The sequence below is a fragment of the Leptosomus discolor genome, chromosome 25 (genome assembly GCF_034619465.1).
Source record: "Leptosomus discolor isolate bLepDis1 chromosome 25, bLepDis1.hap2, whole genome shotgun sequence".
Taxonomy (NCBI): Eukaryota; Metazoa; Chordata; class Aves; order Leptosomiformes; family Leptosomidae; genus Leptosomus; species Leptosomus discolor.
In genome coordinates this window covers 573,125-590,893 of record NC_141415.1, presented here as the reverse complement: position 1 = coordinate 590,893, position 17,769 = coordinate 573,125, and positions in this window count along the sequence as shown.

Here is a 17,769-nt window from a genome sequence, read left to right as displayed (position 1 = left end):
CCAACGCACGTCCCGACGTGGAGCTGAAAGTAAGCTAAATCCTGACGTAGAGCCCACTCACGTCCCGACGTAGAGCCCAACGCACGTCCCGACGTAGAGCCCAATGCACGTCCCGACGTAGAGCCCAACGCACGTCCCGACGTAGAGCTGAAAGTTAGCTAACTACAGACGTAGAGCCCAACGCACGTCCCGACATAGAGCCCAACGCACGTCCCGACATAGAGCCCAACGCACGTCCCGACGTGGAGCCCAACACACGTCCCGACGTAGAGCCCAACACACGTCCCGACGTAGAGCTGAATGTAAGCTAAATCCTGATGTAGAGCCCAACACACGTCCCGACGTAGAGCCCAACACACGTCCCGACGTAGAGCTGAAAGTAAGCTAAATCCTGATGTAGAGCCCAACAAACATCCCGATGTAGAGCACAACACACGTCCCGACGTAGAGCTGAAAGTAAGCTAAATCCTGATGTAGAGCCCAACACACGTCCCGACGTAGAGCCCAACACACGTCCCGACGCAGAGCCCAACACACGTCCCGACGCAGAGTCCAACACACGTCGCGACGTAGAGCCCAACACAAATCCCGACGTAGAGCCCAACACACGTCCCGACGTAGAGCTGAAAGTAACTAAATCCCGACATAGAGCCCAACACACGTCTCGACGCAGAGCCCAACACACGTCCCGACATGCAGCCCAACACGCGTCCCGACGTGGAGCCCAACACACGTCCCGACGTAGAGCCCAACACAGGTCCCCACGTAGAGCTGAAAGTACGCTAAATCCTGATGTCGAGCCCAAGACACGTCCCCTCGTAGAGCTGAAAGTAAGATAAATCCTGATCTAGTGCCCAAAACACGTCGCGACGCAGAGCCCAACACACGTCGCGACGTAGAGCCCAACACACGTCGCGACGTAGAGCCCAACACACGTCGCGACGTAGAGTCCAACACACGTCGCGACGTAGAGCCCAACACACGTCCCGACGTAGAGCTGAAAGTAACTAAATCCCGACGTAGAGCCCAACACACGTCCCGACATGCAGCCCAACACGCGTCCCGACGTGGAGCCCAACACACGTCCCGACGTAGAGCCCAACACACGTCCCCACGTAGAGCTGAAAGTACGCTAAATCCTGATGTCGAGCCCAACACACGTCCCCTCGTAGAGCTGAAAGTAAAATAAATCCTGATCTAGAGCCCAACACACGTCCCGACGTAGAGCCCAACACACGTCCCGACGTAGAGCCCAACACACGTCCCGACGTAGAGCTGAAAACAGGCTAAATCCTGATGTAGATCCCAACACCCGTCCCGACGTAGAGCCCAACACACGTCCCGAGGAAGACTCCAACACACGTCGCGATGTAGAGCCCAGCAAACGTCCCGCGGTAGAGCCCAGCACACGTCCCGACGTAGAGCTGAAAGTAAGCTAAATCCTGACGTAGAGCCCAACGCACGTCCCGACATAGAGCCCAACGCACGTCCCGACGTAGAGCTGAAAGTAAGGTAAACCCTGATGTAGAGCCCAACATACGTCTCGATGTAGAGCCCAGCACACGTCCCGATGTAGAGCTGAAAGTAAGGTAAACCCTGATGTAGAGCCCAACACACGTCCCGACGTAGAGCCCAACACACATCCCGACGTAGAGCTGAAAGTAATCTAAATCCTGATGTACAGCCCTACACATGTCCCGACGTACAGCCCAACACATGTCCCGACGTAGAGCTAAAAGTAAGCTAAAACCTGATCTCGAGCCCAACACACGTCCCCACGTAGAGCTAAAAGTAAGCTAAATCCTGATGTACAGCCCAACACATGTCCCGACGTAGAGCCCAACACACGTCCCGACGAAGAGCTGACAGTAATCCAAATCCTGATGTAGAGCCCAACACACGTCCCGACGTAGAGCCCAACACACGTCCCGACGTAGAGCTGAAAGTAAGCTAAAACGTAATGTAGAGCCCAACACACGTCCCGACGTAGTGCCCTACACACGACCCGACGTAGTGCTGAAATTAACCAAAATCCTGATGTAGATCCCAACACACGTCCCGACGTAGAGCCCAACGCACGTCCCGACGTAGAGCCCAACGCACGTCCCGACGTAGAGCCCAACGCACGTCCCGACGTAGAGCCCAACGCACGTCCCGACGTAGAGCTGAAAGTAAGCTAAATCCTTATGTAGAGACCAACACACGTCCCGAAGTAGAGCCCAACACTCGTCCCGACGTACAGCCCAACACACGTCCCAACGTAGAGCCCAACACACGTCCCGACGTAGAGCGCAACACACGTCCCGATGTAGAGCCCAACACACGTCCCGACGTAGAGGTGAAAGTAAGCTAAACCCTGATGTAGAGCACAACGCACGTCCCGACGTAGAGCCCAACGCAAGTCCCGACGTAGAGCCCAACGCACGTCCCGACGTAGAGCCCAGCGCACGTCCCGACGTAGAGCCCAGCGCACATCCCGACGTAGAGCCCAACGCACGTACCGAGGTAGAGCTGAAAACAAGCTAAATCCTGATGTAGAGTCCAACCCACGTCCCGACGTAGAGCCCAACACACGTCCCGAGGCAGACTCCAACACACGTCGCGACGTAGAGCCCAGCACACGTCCCGACGTAGAGCCCAGCACACGTCCCGACGTAGAGCCCAGCACACGTCCCGACGTAGAGCTGAAAGTAAGGTAAACCCTGATGTAGAGCCCAACACACGTCCCGACGTAGAGCCCAACACACGTCCCGACGTAGAGCCCAACACACGTCCCGACGTAGAGCTGAAAGTAATCTAAATCCTGATGTAGAGCCCAACACACGTCCCGACGTAGAGCCCAACACATCTCCCGACGTAGAGCTAAAAGTAAGCTAAATCCTGATGTCGAGCGCAACACACGTCCCCACGTAGAGCTAAAAGTAAGCTAAATCCTGATGTACAGCCCAACACATGTCCCAACGTAGAGCCCAACACACGTCCCGACGAAGAGCTGAAAGTAATCAAATCCTGATGTAGAGCCCAACACACGTCCCGACGTAGAGCCCAACACACGTCGCGACGCAGAGCCCAACACACGTCGCGACGTACAGCCCAACACACGTCGCGACGTAGAGTCCAACACACGTCGCGACGTAGAGGCCAACACACGTCCCGACGTAGAGCTGAAAGTAACTAAATCCCGACGTAGAGCCCAACACACGTCCCGACATTCAGCCCAACACGCGTCCCGACGTGGAGCCCAACACACGTCCCGACGTAGAGCCCAACACACGTCCCGACGTAGAGCTGAAAGTACGCTAAATCCTGATGTCGAGCCCAACACACGTCCCCTCGTAGAGCTGAAAGTAAAATAAATCCTGATCTAGAGCCCAACGCACGTCCCGACGTAGAGCCCAACGCACGTCCCGACGTAGAGCTGAAAGTTACCTAACTACAGACGAAGAGCCCAACGCGCGTCCCGACCTAGAGCTGAAAGTTAGCTATCTGCAGACGTAGAGCCCAACGCGCGTCGCGACGTAGAGCCCAACGCGTGTCCCGACGTAGAGACCAATGCACGTCCCGACGTAGAGGCCAACGCACGTCCCGACGTAGAGCTGAAAGTAAGCTAAATCCCGACGTAGAGGCCAACGCACGTCCCGACGTAGCGCCCAACGCACGTCCCGACGTAGAGACCAACGCACGTCCTGACGTAGAGCAGAAAGTTAGCTAACTACAGACGTGGAGCCCAACGCACGTCCCGACGTATAGCCCAACGCACGTCCCGACGTACAGCCCAACGCACGTCCCGACGTAGAGCCCAACGCACGTCCCGACGTAGAGCTGAAAGGTAAATGCCGACGTAGAGGCCAACGCACGTCCCGACGTAGAGCTGAAAGTAAGCTAAATCCCGACGTAGAGCCCAATGCACGTCCCGACGTGGAGCCCAACTCATGTCCCGACGTAGAGCCCAACGCACGTCCCGACGTAGAGGTGAAAGTTAGCTAACTACAGACGTAGAGCCCAACGCACGTCCCGACGTAGAGCCCAACGCACGTCCCGACGTAGAGCTGAAAGCTAAATGCCGACGTAGAGGCCAACGCACGTCCCGACGTAGAGCTGAAAGTAAGCTAAATCCCGACGTAGAGCCCAACGCACGTCCCGACGTAGAGCCCAACGCACGTCCCGACGTAGAGCAGAAAGTTAGCTAACTACAGACGTAGAGCCCAACGCACGTCCCGACGTAGAGCCCAACGCACGTCCCGACGTAGAGCTGAAAGTAAGCTAAATCCCGACGTAGAGCCCAACGCACGTCCCGACGTAGAGCCCAACGCACGTCCCGACGTAGAGCCCAACGCACGTCCCGACATAGAGCCTAACGCACGTCCCGACGTAGAGCTGAAAGTAACCTAAATCCCGACGTAGATCCCAACGCGTGTCCCGACGTAGAGCCCAACGCACGTCCTGACGTAGAGCCCAACGCAGGTCCCGACGTAGAGCTGAAAGTAAGCTAAATCCCGACGTAGAGCCCAACGCACGTCCCGACGTAGAGGCCAACGCACGTCCCGACGTAGAGGCCAACGCACGTCCCGACGTAGCGCCCAACGCACGTCCCGACGTAGAGGCCAACGCACGTCCCGACGTAGAGCTGAAAGTTAGCTAACTACAGACGAAGAGCCCAACGCGCGTCCCGACGTAGAGCTGAAAGTTAGCTAACTACAGACGTGGAGCCCAACGCACGTCCCGACGTAGAACCCAACGCACGTCCCGACATAGAGCCCAACGCACGTCCCGACGTAGAGCCCAACGCACGTCCCGACGTAGAGCTGAAAGTAAGCTAAATCCCGACGCAGAGCCCAAAGCACGTCCCGACGTAGAGCCCAACGCACGTCCCGACGTAGCGCCCAACGCACGTCCCGACATAGAGCCCAACGCACGTCCCGACGTAGAGGTGAAAGTTAGCTAACTACAGACGTAGAGCCCAACGCACGTCCCGACGTAGAGCCCAACGCACGTCCCGACGTAGAGCTGAAATTTAGCTAACTACAGACGTAGAGCCCAACGCACGTCCCGACGTAGAGCTAAAATTAAGTTAAATCCCGACGTAGAGCCCAACGCACGTCCCGACGTAGAGCCCAACGCACGTCCCGACGTAGAGCCCAACGCACGTCCCGACGTAGAGCTGAAAGTAAGCTAAATCCCGACGTAGAGCCCAACGCACGTACCGACGTAGAGCCCAACGCACGTGCCGACGTAGAGCTGAAAGTTAGCTAACTACAGACGTAGAGCCCAACGCACGTCCCGACGTAGAGCCCAACGCGTGTCCCGACGTAGAGCCCAACGCACATCCCGACGTAGAGGCCAACGCACGTCCCGACGTAGAGCTGAAAGTAAGCTAAATCCCGACGTAGAGGCCAACGCACGTCGCGACGTAGAGGCCAACGCACGTCCCGACGTAGCGCCCAACGCACGTCCCGGCGTAGAGGCCAACGCACGTCCTGACGTAGAGCTGAAAGTAACCTTAATCCCGACGTAGAGCCCAACGCACGTCCTGACGTAGAGCCCAACGCACGTCCCGACGTAGAGCCCAACGCACGTCCCGACGTAGAGCTGAAAGTAAGCTAAATCCCGACGTAGAGCCCAAAGCACGTCCCGATGTAGAGCCCAACGCACGTCCCGACGTAGAGCCGACCGCACGTCCCGACGTAGAGCTGAAAGTTAGCTAACTACAGACGAAGAGCCCAACGCGCGTCCCGACGTAGAGCCCAACACACGTCCCGACATGCAGCCCAACACGTGTCCCGACGTGGAGCCCAACACACGTCCCGATGTAGAGCCCAACACACGTCCCGACATGCAGCCCAACACGCATCCCGACGTGGAGCCCAACACACGTCCCGACGTGGAGCCCAACACAGGTCCCCACGTAGAGCTGAAAGTACGCTAAATCCTGATGTCGAGCCCAAGACACGTCCCCTCGTAGAGCTGAAAGTAAGATAAATCCTGATCTAGTGCCCAAAACACGTCCCGACGTAGAGCCCAACACACGTCCCGACGTAGAGCCCAACACACGTCCCGACGCAGAGCCCAACACACGTCGCGACGCAGAGCCCAACACACGTCGCGACGTACAGCCCAACACACGTCGCGACGTAGAGTCCAACACACGTCGCGAAGTAGAGGCCAACACACGTCCCGACATTCAGCCCAACACGCGTCCCGACGTGGAGCCCAACACACGTCCCGACGTAGAGCCCAACACACGTCCCGACGTAGAGCTGAAAGTACGCTAAATCCTGATGTCGAGCCCAACACACGTCCCCTCGTAGAGCTGAAAGTAAAATAAATCCTGATCTAGAGCCCAACGCACGTCCCGACGTAGAGCCCAACGCACGTCCCGACGTAGAGCTGAAAGTTACCTAACTACAGACGAAGAGCCCAACGCGCGTCCCGACGTAGAGCTGAAAGTTAGCTATCTGCAGACGTAGAGCCCAACGCGCGTCGCGACGTAGAGCCCAACGCGTGTCCCGACGTAGAGACCAATGCACGTCCCGACGTAGAGGCCAACGCACGTCCCGACGTAGAGCTGAAAGTAAGCTAAATCCCGACGTAGAGGCCAACGCACGTCCCGACGTAGCGCCCAACGCACGTCCCGACGTAGAGACCAACGCACGTCCTGACGTAGAGCAGAAAGTTAGCTAACTACAGACGTGGAGCCCAACGCACGTCCCGACGTATAGCCCAACGCACGTCCCGACGTACAGCCCAACGCACGTCCTGACGTAGAGCCCAACGCACGTCCCGACGTAGAGCTGAAAGGTAAATGCCGACGTAGAGGCCAACGCACGTCCCGACGTAGAGCTGAAAGTAAGCTAAATCCCGACGTAGAGCCCAATGCACGTCCCGACGTGGAGCCCAACTCACGTCCCGACGTAGAGCCCAACGCACGTCCCGACGTAGAGGTGAAAGTTAGCTAACTACAGACGTAGAGCCCAACGCACGTCCCGACGTAGAGCCCAACGCACGTCCCGACGTAGAGCTGAAAGTAAGCTAAATCCCGACGTAGAGCCCAATGCACGTCCCGACGTAGAGCCCAACGCACGTCCCGACGTAGCGCCCAACGCACGTCCCGACATAGAGCCCAACGCACGTCCCGACGTAGAGGTGAAAGTTAGCTAACTACAGACGTAGAGCCCAACGCACGTCCCGACGTAGAGCTAAAATTAAGCTAAATCCCGACGTAGAGCCCAACGCACGTCCCGACGTAGAGCCCAACGCACGTCCCGACGTAGAGCTGAAAGCTAAATGCCGACGTAGAGGCCAACGCACGTCCCGACGTAGAGCTGAAAGTAAGCTAAATCCCGACGTAGAGCCCAAAGCACGTCCCGACGTAGAGCCCATCGCACGTCCCGACGTAGAGCCCAACGCACGTCCCGACGTAGAGCAGAAAGTTAGCTAACTACAGACGTAGAGCCCAACGCACGTCCCGACGTAGAGCCCAACGCACGTCCCGACGTAGAGCTGAAAGTAAGTTAAATCCCGACGTAGAGCCCAACGCACGTCCCGACGTAGAGCCCAACGCACGTCCCGACGTAGAGCCCAACGCACGTCCCGACATAGAGCCTAACGCACGTCCCGACGTAGAGCTGAAAGTAACCTAAATCCCGACGTAGATCCCAACGCGTGTCCCGACGTAGAGCCCAACGCACGTCCTGACGTAGAGCCCAACGCAGGTCCCGACGTAGAGCTGAAAGTAAGCTAAATCCCGACGTAGAGCCCAACGCACGTCCCGACGTAGAGGCCAACGCACGTCCCGACGTAGAGGCCAACGCACGTCCCGACGTAGCGCCCAACGCACGTCCCGACGTAGAGGCCAACGCACGTCCCGACGTAGAGCTGAAAGTTAGCTAACTACAGACGAAGAGCCCAACGCGCGTCCCGACGTAGAGCTGAAAGTTAGCTAACTACAGACGTGGAGCCCAACGCACGTCCCGACGTAGAACCCAACGCACGTCCCGACATAGAGCCCAACGCACGTCCCGACGTAGAGCCCAACGCACGTCCCGACGTAGAGCTGAAAGTAAGCTAAATCCCGACGCAGAGCCCAAAGCACGTCCCGACGTAGAGCCCAACGCACGTCCCGACGTAGCGCCCAACGCACGTCCCGACATAGAGCCCAACGCACGTCCCGACGTAGAGGTGAAAGTTAGCTAACTACAGACGTAGAGCCCAACGCACGTCCCGACGTAGAGCTAAAATTAAGCTAAATCCCGACGTAGAGCCCAACGCACGTCCCGACGTAGAGCCCAACGCACGTCCCGACGTAGCGCCCAACGCACGTCCCGACGTAGCGCCCAACGCACGTCCCGACATAGAGCCCAACGCACGTCCCGACGTAGAGCTGAAATTTAGCTAACTACAGACGTAGAGCCCAACGCACGTCCCGACGTAGAGCCCAACGCACGTCCCGATGTAGAGCTGAAAGTAAGCTAAATCCCGACGTAGAGCCCAACGCACGTACCGACGTAGAGCCCAACGCACGTGCCGACGTAGAGCTGAAAGTTAGCTAACTACAGACGTAGAGCCCAACGCACGTCCCGACGTAGAGCCCAACGCGTGTCCCGACGTAGAGCCCAACGCACATCCCGACGTAGAGGCCAACGCACGTCCCGACGTAGAGCTGAAAGTAAGCTAAATCCCGACGTAGAGGCCAACGCACGTCGCGACGTAGAGGCCAACGCACGTCCCGACGTAGCGCCCAACGCACGTCCCGGCGTAGAGGCCAACGCACGTCCTGACGTAGAGCTGAAAGTAACCTAAATCCCGACGTAGAGCCCAACGCACGTCCTGACGTAGAGCCCAACGCACGTCCCGACGTAGAGCCCAACGCACGTCCCGACGTAGAGCTGAAAGTAAGCTAAATCCCGACGTAGAGCCCAACGCACGTCCCGATGTAGAGCCCAACGCACGTCCCGACGTAGAGCCCACCGCACGTCCCGACGTAGAGCTGAAAGTTAGCTAACTACAGACGAAGAGCCCAGCGCGCGTCCCGACGTAGAGCCCAACACACGTCCCGACATGCAGCCCAACACGTGTCCCGACGTGGAGCCCAACACACGTCCCGATGTAGAGCCCAACACACGTCCCGACATGCAGCCCAACACGCGTCCCGACGTGGAGCCCAACACACGTCCCGACGTGGAGCCCAACACAGGTCCCCACGTAGAGCTGAAAGTACGCTAAATCCTGATGTCGAGCCCAAGACACGTCCCCTCGTAGAGCTGAAAGTAAGATAAATCCTGATCTAGTGCCCAAAACACGTCCCGACGTAGAGCCCAACACACGTCCCGACGTAGAGCCCAACACACGTCCCGACGCAGAGCCCAACACACGTCGCGACGCAGAGCCCAACACACGTCGCGACGTACAGCCCAACACACGTCGCGACGTAGAGTCCAACACACGTCGCGACGTAGAGGCCAACGCACGTCCCGACGTAGAGCTGAAAGTAAGCTAAATCCCGACGTATAGCCCAACACACGTCCCGACATTCAGCCCAACACGCGTCCCGACGGGGAGCCCAACACACGTCCCGACGTAGAGCCCAACACACGTCCCGACGTAGAGCTGAAAGTACGCTAAATCCTGATGTCGAGCCCAAAACACGTCCCCTCGTAGATCTGAAAGTAAAATAAATCCTGATCTAGAGCCCAACGCACGTCCCGACGTAGAGCCCAACGCACGTCCCGACGTAGAGCTGAAAGTTACCTAACTACAGACGAAGAGCCCAACGCGCGTCCCGACGTAGAGCTGAAAGTTAGCTATCTGCAGACGTAGAGCCCAACGCGCGTCGCGACGTAGAGCCCAACGCGTGTCCCGACGTAGAGACCAATGCACGTCCCGACGTAGAGGCCAACGCACGTCCCGACGTAGAGCTGAAAGTAAGCTAAATCCCGACGTAGAGGCCAACGCACGTCCCGACGTAGCGCCCAACGCACGTCCCGACGTAGAGACCAACGCACGTCCTGACGTAGAGCAGAAAGTTAGCTAACTACAGACGTGGAGCCCAACGCACGTCCCGACGTATAGCCCAACGCACGTCCCGACTTACAGCCCAACGCACGTCCCGACGTAGAGCCCAACGCACGTCCCGACGTAGAGCTGAAAGGTAAATGCCGACGTAGAGGCCAACGCACGTCCCGACGTAGAGCTGAAAGTAAGCTAAATCCCGACGTAGAGCCCAATGCACGTCCCGACGTGGAGCCCAACTCATGTCCCGACGTAGAGCCCAACGCACGTCCCGACGTAGAGGTGAAAGTTAGCTAACTACAGACGTAGAGCCCAACGCACGTCCCGACGTAGAGCCCAACGCACGTCCCGACGTAGAGCTGAAAGCTAAATGCCGACGTAGAGGCCAACGCACGTCCCGACGTAGAGCTGAAAGTAAGCTAAATCCCGACGTAGAGCCCAAAGCACGTCCCGACGTAGAGCCCAACGCACGTCCCGACGTAGAGCCCAACGCACGTCCCGACGTAGAGCAGAAAGTTAGCTAACTACAGACGTAGAGCCCAACGCACGTCCCGACGTAGAGCCCAACGCACGTCCCGACGTAGAGCTGAAAGTAAGCTAAATCCCGACGTAGAGCCCAACGCACGTCCCGACGTAGAGCCCAACGCACGTCCCGACGTAGAGCCCAACGCACGTCCCGACATAGAGCCTAACGCACGTCCCGACGTAGAGCTGAAAGTAACCTAAATCCCGACGTAGATCCCAACGCGTGTCCCGACGTAGAGCCCAACGCACGTCCTGACGTAGAGCCCAACGCAGGTCCCGACGTAGAGCTGAAAGTAAGCTAAATCCCGACGTAGAGCCCAACGCACGTCCCGACGTAGAGGCCAACGCACGTCCCGACGTAGAGGCCAACGCACGTCCCGACGTAGCGCCCAACGCACGTCCCGACGTAGAGGCCAACGCACGTCCCGACGTAGAGCTGAAAGTTAGCTAACTACAGACGAAGAGCCCAACGCGCGTCCCGACGTAGAGCTGAAAGTTAGCTAACTACAGACGTGGAGCCCAACGCACGTCCCGACGTAGAACCCAACGCACGTCCCGACATAGAGCCCAACGCACGTCCCGACGTAGAGCCCAACGCACGTCCCGACGTAGAGCTGAAAGTAAGCTAAATCCCGACGCAGAGCCCAAAGCACGTCCCGACGTAGAGCCCAACGCACGTCCCGACGTAGCGCCCAACGCACGTCCCGACATAGAGCCCAACGCACGTCCCGACGTAGAGGTGAAAGTTAGCTAACTACAGACGTAGAGCCCAACGCACGTCCCGACGTAGAGCTAAAATTAAGCTAAATCCCGACGCAGAGCCCAACGCACGTCCCGACGTAGAGCCCAACGCACGTCCCGACGTAGCGCCCAACGCACGTCCCGACATAGCGCCCAACGCACGTCCCGACATAGAGCCCAACGCACGTCCCGACGTAGAGCTGAAAGTTAGCTAACTACAGACGTAGAGCCCAACGCACGTCCCGACGTAGAGCTAAAATTAAGTTAAATCCCGACGTAGAGCCCAACGCACGTCCCGACGTAGAGCCCAACGCACGTCCCGACGTAGAGCCCAACGCACGTCCCGACGTAGAGCTGAAAGTAAGCTAAATCCCGACGTAGAGCCCAACGCACGTACCGACGTAGAGCCCAACGCACGTGCCGACGTAGAGCTGAAAGTTAGCTAACTACAGACGTAGAGCCCAACGCACGTCCCGACGTAGAGCCCAACGCGTGTCCCGACGTAGAGCCCAACGCACATCCCGACGTAGAGGCCAACGCACGTCCCGACGTAGAGCTGAAAATAAGCTAAATCCCGACGTAGAGGCCAACGCACGTCGCGACGTAGAGGCCAACGCACGTCCCGACGTAGCGCCCAACGCACGTACCGGCGTAGAGGCCAACGCACGTCCTGACGTAGAGCTGAAAGTAACCTAAATCCCGACGTAGAGCCCAACGCACGTCCCGACGTAGAGCCCAACGCACGTCCCGACGTAGCGCCCAACGCACGTCCCGACGTAGAGCTGAAAGTTAGCTAACTACAGACGTAGAGCCCAACGCACGTCCCGACGTAGAGCAGAAAGTTAGCTAACTACAGACGTAGAGCCCAACGCACGTCCCGACGTAGAACCCAACGCACGTCCCGACGTAGAGCCCAACGCACGTCCCGTCGTAGAGCCCAACGCACGTCCCGACGTAGAGCTGAAAGTAAGCTAAATGCCGACTTAGAGGCCAACGCACGTCCCGACGTAGAGCTGCAAGTAAGCTAAATCCCGACGTAGAGCCCAACGCAAGTCCCGACGTAGAGCTGAAAGTAAGCTAAATCCCGACGTAGAGCCCAACGCACGTCCCGACGTAGAGCCCAACGCACGACCCGACGTAGAGCTGAAAGTTAGCTAACTACAGACGTAGAGCCCAACGCACGTCCCGACGTAGAGCCCAACGCACGTCCCGACGTAGAGCCCAATGCAAGTCCCGACGTAGAGCTGAAAGTAAGCTAAATCCCGACGTAGAGCCCAACGCACGTCCCGACGTAGAGCCCAACGCACGACCCGACGTAGAGCTGAAAGTTAGCTAACTACAGACGTAGAGCCCAACGCACGTCCCGACGTAGAGCCCAACGCACGTCCCGACGTAGAGCCCAATGCACGTCCCGACGTAGAGCTGAAAGTAAGCTAAATCCCGACGTAGAGCCCAACGCGCGTCCCGACGTAGAGCTGAAAGTAAGCTAAATCCCGACGTAGAGGCCAACGCACGTCCCGACGTAGAGGCCAACGCACGTCCCGACGTAGAGCTGAAAGTAAGCTAAATCCCGACGTAGAGGCCAACGCACGTCCCAATGTAGAGGCCAACGCACGTCCCGACGTAGAGCTGAAAGTAAGCTAAATCCCGATGTAGAGCCCAACGCACGTCCCGACGTAGAGCCCAACGCACGTCCCGACATAGAGGCCAACGCACGTCCCGACGTAGAGCTGAAAGTAAGCTAAATCCCGACGTAGCGCCCAACGCATTTCCCGAAGTACCGCCCAACGCACGTCCCGACGTAGCGCCCAACGCACGTCCCGACGTAGCGCCCAATGCACGTCCCGACGTAGAGCTGAAAGTAAGCTAAATCCCGACGTAGAGGCCAACGCACGTCCCGACGTAGAGGCCAACGCACGTCCCGACGTAGAGCTGAAAGTAAGCTAAATCCCGACGTAGAGCCCAACGCATGTCCCGACGTAGAGCCCAACGCACGTCCCAACGTAGCGCCCAACGCACGTCCCGACGTAGAGCTGAAAGTTAGCTAACTACAGACGTAGAGCCCAACGCACGTCCCGATGTAGAGCTGAAAGTTAGCTAACTACAGACGTAGAGCCCAACGCACGTCCCGACATAGAGCACAACGCACGTCCCGACGTAGAGCTGAAAGTAAGCTAAATCCCGACGTAGAGGCCAACGCACGTCCCGACGTAGAGGCCAACGCACGTCCCGATGTAGAGGCCAACGCACGTCCCGACGTAGAGGCCAACGCACGTCTCGACGTAGAGCTGAATGTAAGCTAAATCCCGACGTAGAGCCCAACGCACGTCCCGACGTAGAGCCCAACGGACGTCCCGACGTATAGCCCAACGCACGTCCCGACGTAGTGCCCAACGCACGTCCCGACGTAGAGCTGAAAGTTAGCTAACTACAGACGTAGAGCCCAACGCACGTCCCGACGTAGAGCAGAAAGTTAGCTAACTACAGACGTAGAGCCCAACGCACGTCCCGACGTGGAGCCCAACGCACGTTCCGACGTAGAGCCCAACGCACGTCCCGATGTAGAGCTGAAAGTAAGCTAAATCCCGACGTAGAGGCCAACGCACGTCCCGACGTAGAGGCCAACGCACGTCCCGACAAAGAGCTGAAAGTAAGCTAAATCCCGACGTAGAGCCCAACGCACGTCCCGACGTAGAGCCCAACGCACGTCCCGACGTAGAGCCCAACGCACGTTCCGACATAGCGCCCAACGCACGTCCCGACGTAGAGCTGAAAGTTAGCTAACTACAGATGTAGAGCCCAACGCACGTCCCGACGTAGAGCTGAAAGTTAGCTAACTACAGACGTAGAGCCCAACGCACGTCCCGACGTAGAGCAGAAAGTTAGCTAACTACAGACGTAGAGCCCAACGCACGTCCCGACGTGGAGCCCAACGCACGTTCCGACGTAGAGCCCAACGCACGTCCCGACGTAGAGCTGAAAGTAAGCTAAATCCCGACGTAGAGGCCAAAGCACGTCCCGACGTAGAGGCCAATGCACGTCCCGACGTAGAGGCCAACGCACGTCCCGACGTAGAGCTGAAAGTAAGCTAAATCCCGACGTAGAGCCCAACGCACGTCCCGACGTAGAGCCCAACGCACGTCCCGACGTAGAGCCCAACGCACGTTCCGACGTAGCGCCCAACGCACGTCCCGACGTAGAGCTGAAAGTTAGCTAACTACAGATGTAGAGCCCAACGCACGTCCCGACGTAGAACTGAAAGTTAGCTAACTCAGACGTAGAGCCCAACGCACGTCCCAACGTAGAGTTGAAAGTTAGCTAACTACAGACGTAGAGCCCAACGCACGTCCCGACGTAGAGCCCAACGCACGTCCCGACGTAGACCTGAAAGTCAGCTAAATCCCGACGTAGAGCCCAACGCACGTCCCGACGTAGAGCCCAACGCACGTCCCGACGTAGAGCCTAACGCACGTCCCGACGTAGAGCTGAAAGTAAGCTAAATCCCGACGTAGAGCTCAACGCACGTCCCGACGTAGAACCCAACGCACATCCCGACGTAGAGCCCAACGCACGTCCCAACGTAGAGCCCAACGCACGTCCCGACGTAGAGCTGAAAGTTAGCTAACTACAGACGAAGAGCCCAACGCGCGTCCCGACGTAGAGCTGAAAGTTAGCTAACTACAGACGTAGAGCCCAACGCGCGTCCCGACGTAGAGCCCAACGCGTGTCCCGACGTAGAGCCCAACGCACGTCCCGACGTAGAGCTGAAAGTAAGCTAAATCCCGACGTAGAGCTCAACGCACGTCCCGACGTAGAACCCAACGCACATCCCGACGTAGAGCCCAACGCACGTCCCAACGTAGAGCCCAACGCACGTCCCGACGTAGAGCTGAAAGTTAGCTAACTACAGACGAAGAGCCCAACGCGCGTCCCGACGTAGAGCTGAAAGTTAGCTAACTACAGACGTAGAGCCCAACGCGCGTCCCGACGTAGAGCCCAACGCGTGTCCCGACGTAGAGCCCAACGCACGTCCCGACGTAGAGCCCAACGCACGTCCCGACGTAGAGCTGAAAGTAAGCTAAATCCCGACGTAGAGCCCAACGCACGTCCCGACGTAGAGGCCAAACACGTCCCGACGTAGAGGCCAACGCACGTCCCGACGTAGAGGCCAACGCACGTCCCGACGTAGAGCTGAAAGTAAGCTAAATCCCGACGTAGAGCCCAACGCACGTCCCGACGTAGAGCCCAACGCACGTCCCGACGTAGAGCCCAACGCACGTCCCGACGTAGAGCTGAAAGCTAAATGCCGACGTAGAGGCCAACGCACGTCCCGACGTAGAGCTGAAAGTAAGCTAAATCCCGACGTAGAGCCCAAAGCACGTCCCGACGTAGAGCCCAACGCACGTCCCGACGTAGAGCCCAACGCACGTCCCGACGTAGAGCAGAAAGTTAGCTAACTACAGACGTAGAGCCCAACGCACGTCCCGACGTAGAGCCCAACGCACGTCCCGACGTAGAGCTGAAAGTAAGCTAAATCCCGACGTAGAGCCCAACGCACGTCCCGACGTAGAGCCCAATGCACGTCCCGACGTAGAGCCCAACGCACGTCCCGACATAGAGCCTAACGCACGTCCCGACGTAGAGCTGAAAGTAACCTAAATCCCGACGTAGATCCCAACGCGTGTCCCGACGTAGAGCCCAACGCACGTCCTGACGTAGAGCCCAACGCAGGTCCCGACGTAGAGCTGAAAGTAAGCTAAATCCCGACGTAGAGCCCAACGCACGTCCCGACGTAGAGGCCAACGCACGTCCCGACGTAGAGGCCAACGCACGTCCCGACGTAGCGCCCAACGCACGTCCCGACGTAGAGGCCAACGCACGTCCCGACGTAGAGCTGAAAGTTAGCTAACTACAGACGAAGAGCCCAACGCGCGTCCCGACGTAGAGCTGAAAGTTAGCTAACTACAGACGTGGAGCCCAACGCACGTCCCGACGTAGAACCCAACGCACGTCCCGACATAGAGCCCAACGCACGTCCCGACGTAGAGCCCAACGCACGTCCCGACGTAGAGCTGAAAGTAAGCTAAATCCCGACGTAGAGCCCAACGCACGTCCCGACGTAGAGCCCAACGCACGTCCCGACGTAGCGCCCAACGCACGTCCCGACATAGAGCCCAACGCACGTCCCGACGTAGAGGTGAAAGTTAGCTAACTACAGACGTAGAGCCCAACGCACGTCCCGACGTAGAGCTAAAATTAAGCTAAATCCCGACGTAGAGCCCAACGCACGTCCCGACGTAGAGCCCAACGCACGTCCCGACGTAGCGCCCAACGCACGTCCCGACGTAGCGCCCAACGCACGTCCCGACATAGAGCCCAACGCACGTCCCGACGTAGAGCTGAAAGTTAGCTAACTACAGACGTAGAGCCCAACGCGCGTCCCGACGTAGAGCCCAACGCGTGTCCCGACGTAGAGCCCAACGCACGTCCCGACGTAGAGCCCAACGCACGTCCCGACGTAGAGCTGAAAGTAAGCTAAATCCCGACGTAGAGCCCAACGCACGTCCCGACGTAGAGGCCAAACACGTCCCGACGTAGAGGCCAACGCACGTCCCGACGTAGAGGCCAACGCACGTCCCGACGTAGAGCTGAAAGTAAGCTAAATCCCGACGTAGAGCCCAACGCACGTCCCGACGTAGAGCCCAACGCACGTCCCGACGTAGAGCCCAACGCACGTCCCGACGTAGAGCTGAAAGCTAAATGCCGACGTAGAGGCCAACGCACGTCCCGACGTAGAGCTGAAAGTAAGCTAAATCCCGACGTAGAGCCCAAAGCACGTCCCGACGTAGAGCCCAACGCACGTCCCGACGTAGAGCCCAACGCACGTCCCGACGTAGAGCAGAAAGTTAGCTAACTACAGACGTAGAGCCCAACGCACGTCCCGACGTAGAGCCCAACGCACGTCCCGACGTAGAGCTGAAAGTAAGCTAAATCCCGACGTAGAGCCCAACGCACGTCCCGACGTAGAGCCCAATGCACGTCCCGACGTAGAGCCCAACGCACGTCCCGACATAGAGCCTAACGCACGTCCCGACGTAGAGCTGAAAGTAACCTAAATCCCGACGTAGATCCCAACGCGTGTCCCGACGTAGAGCCCAACGCACGTCCTGACGTAGAGCCCAACGCAGGTCCCGACGTAGAGCTGAAAGTAAGCTAAATCCCGACGTAGAGCCCAACGCACGTCCCGACGTAGAGGCCAACGCACGTCCCGACGTAGAGGCCAACGCACGTCCCGACGTAGCGCCCAACGCACGTCCCGACGTAGAGGCCAACGCACGTCCCGACGTAGAGCTGAAAGTTAGCTAACTACAGACGAAGAGCCCAACGCGCGTCCCGACGTAGAGCTGAAAGTTAGCTAACTACAGACGTGGAGCCCAACGCACGTCCCGACGTAGAACCCAACGCACGTCCCGACATAGAGCCCAACGCACGTCC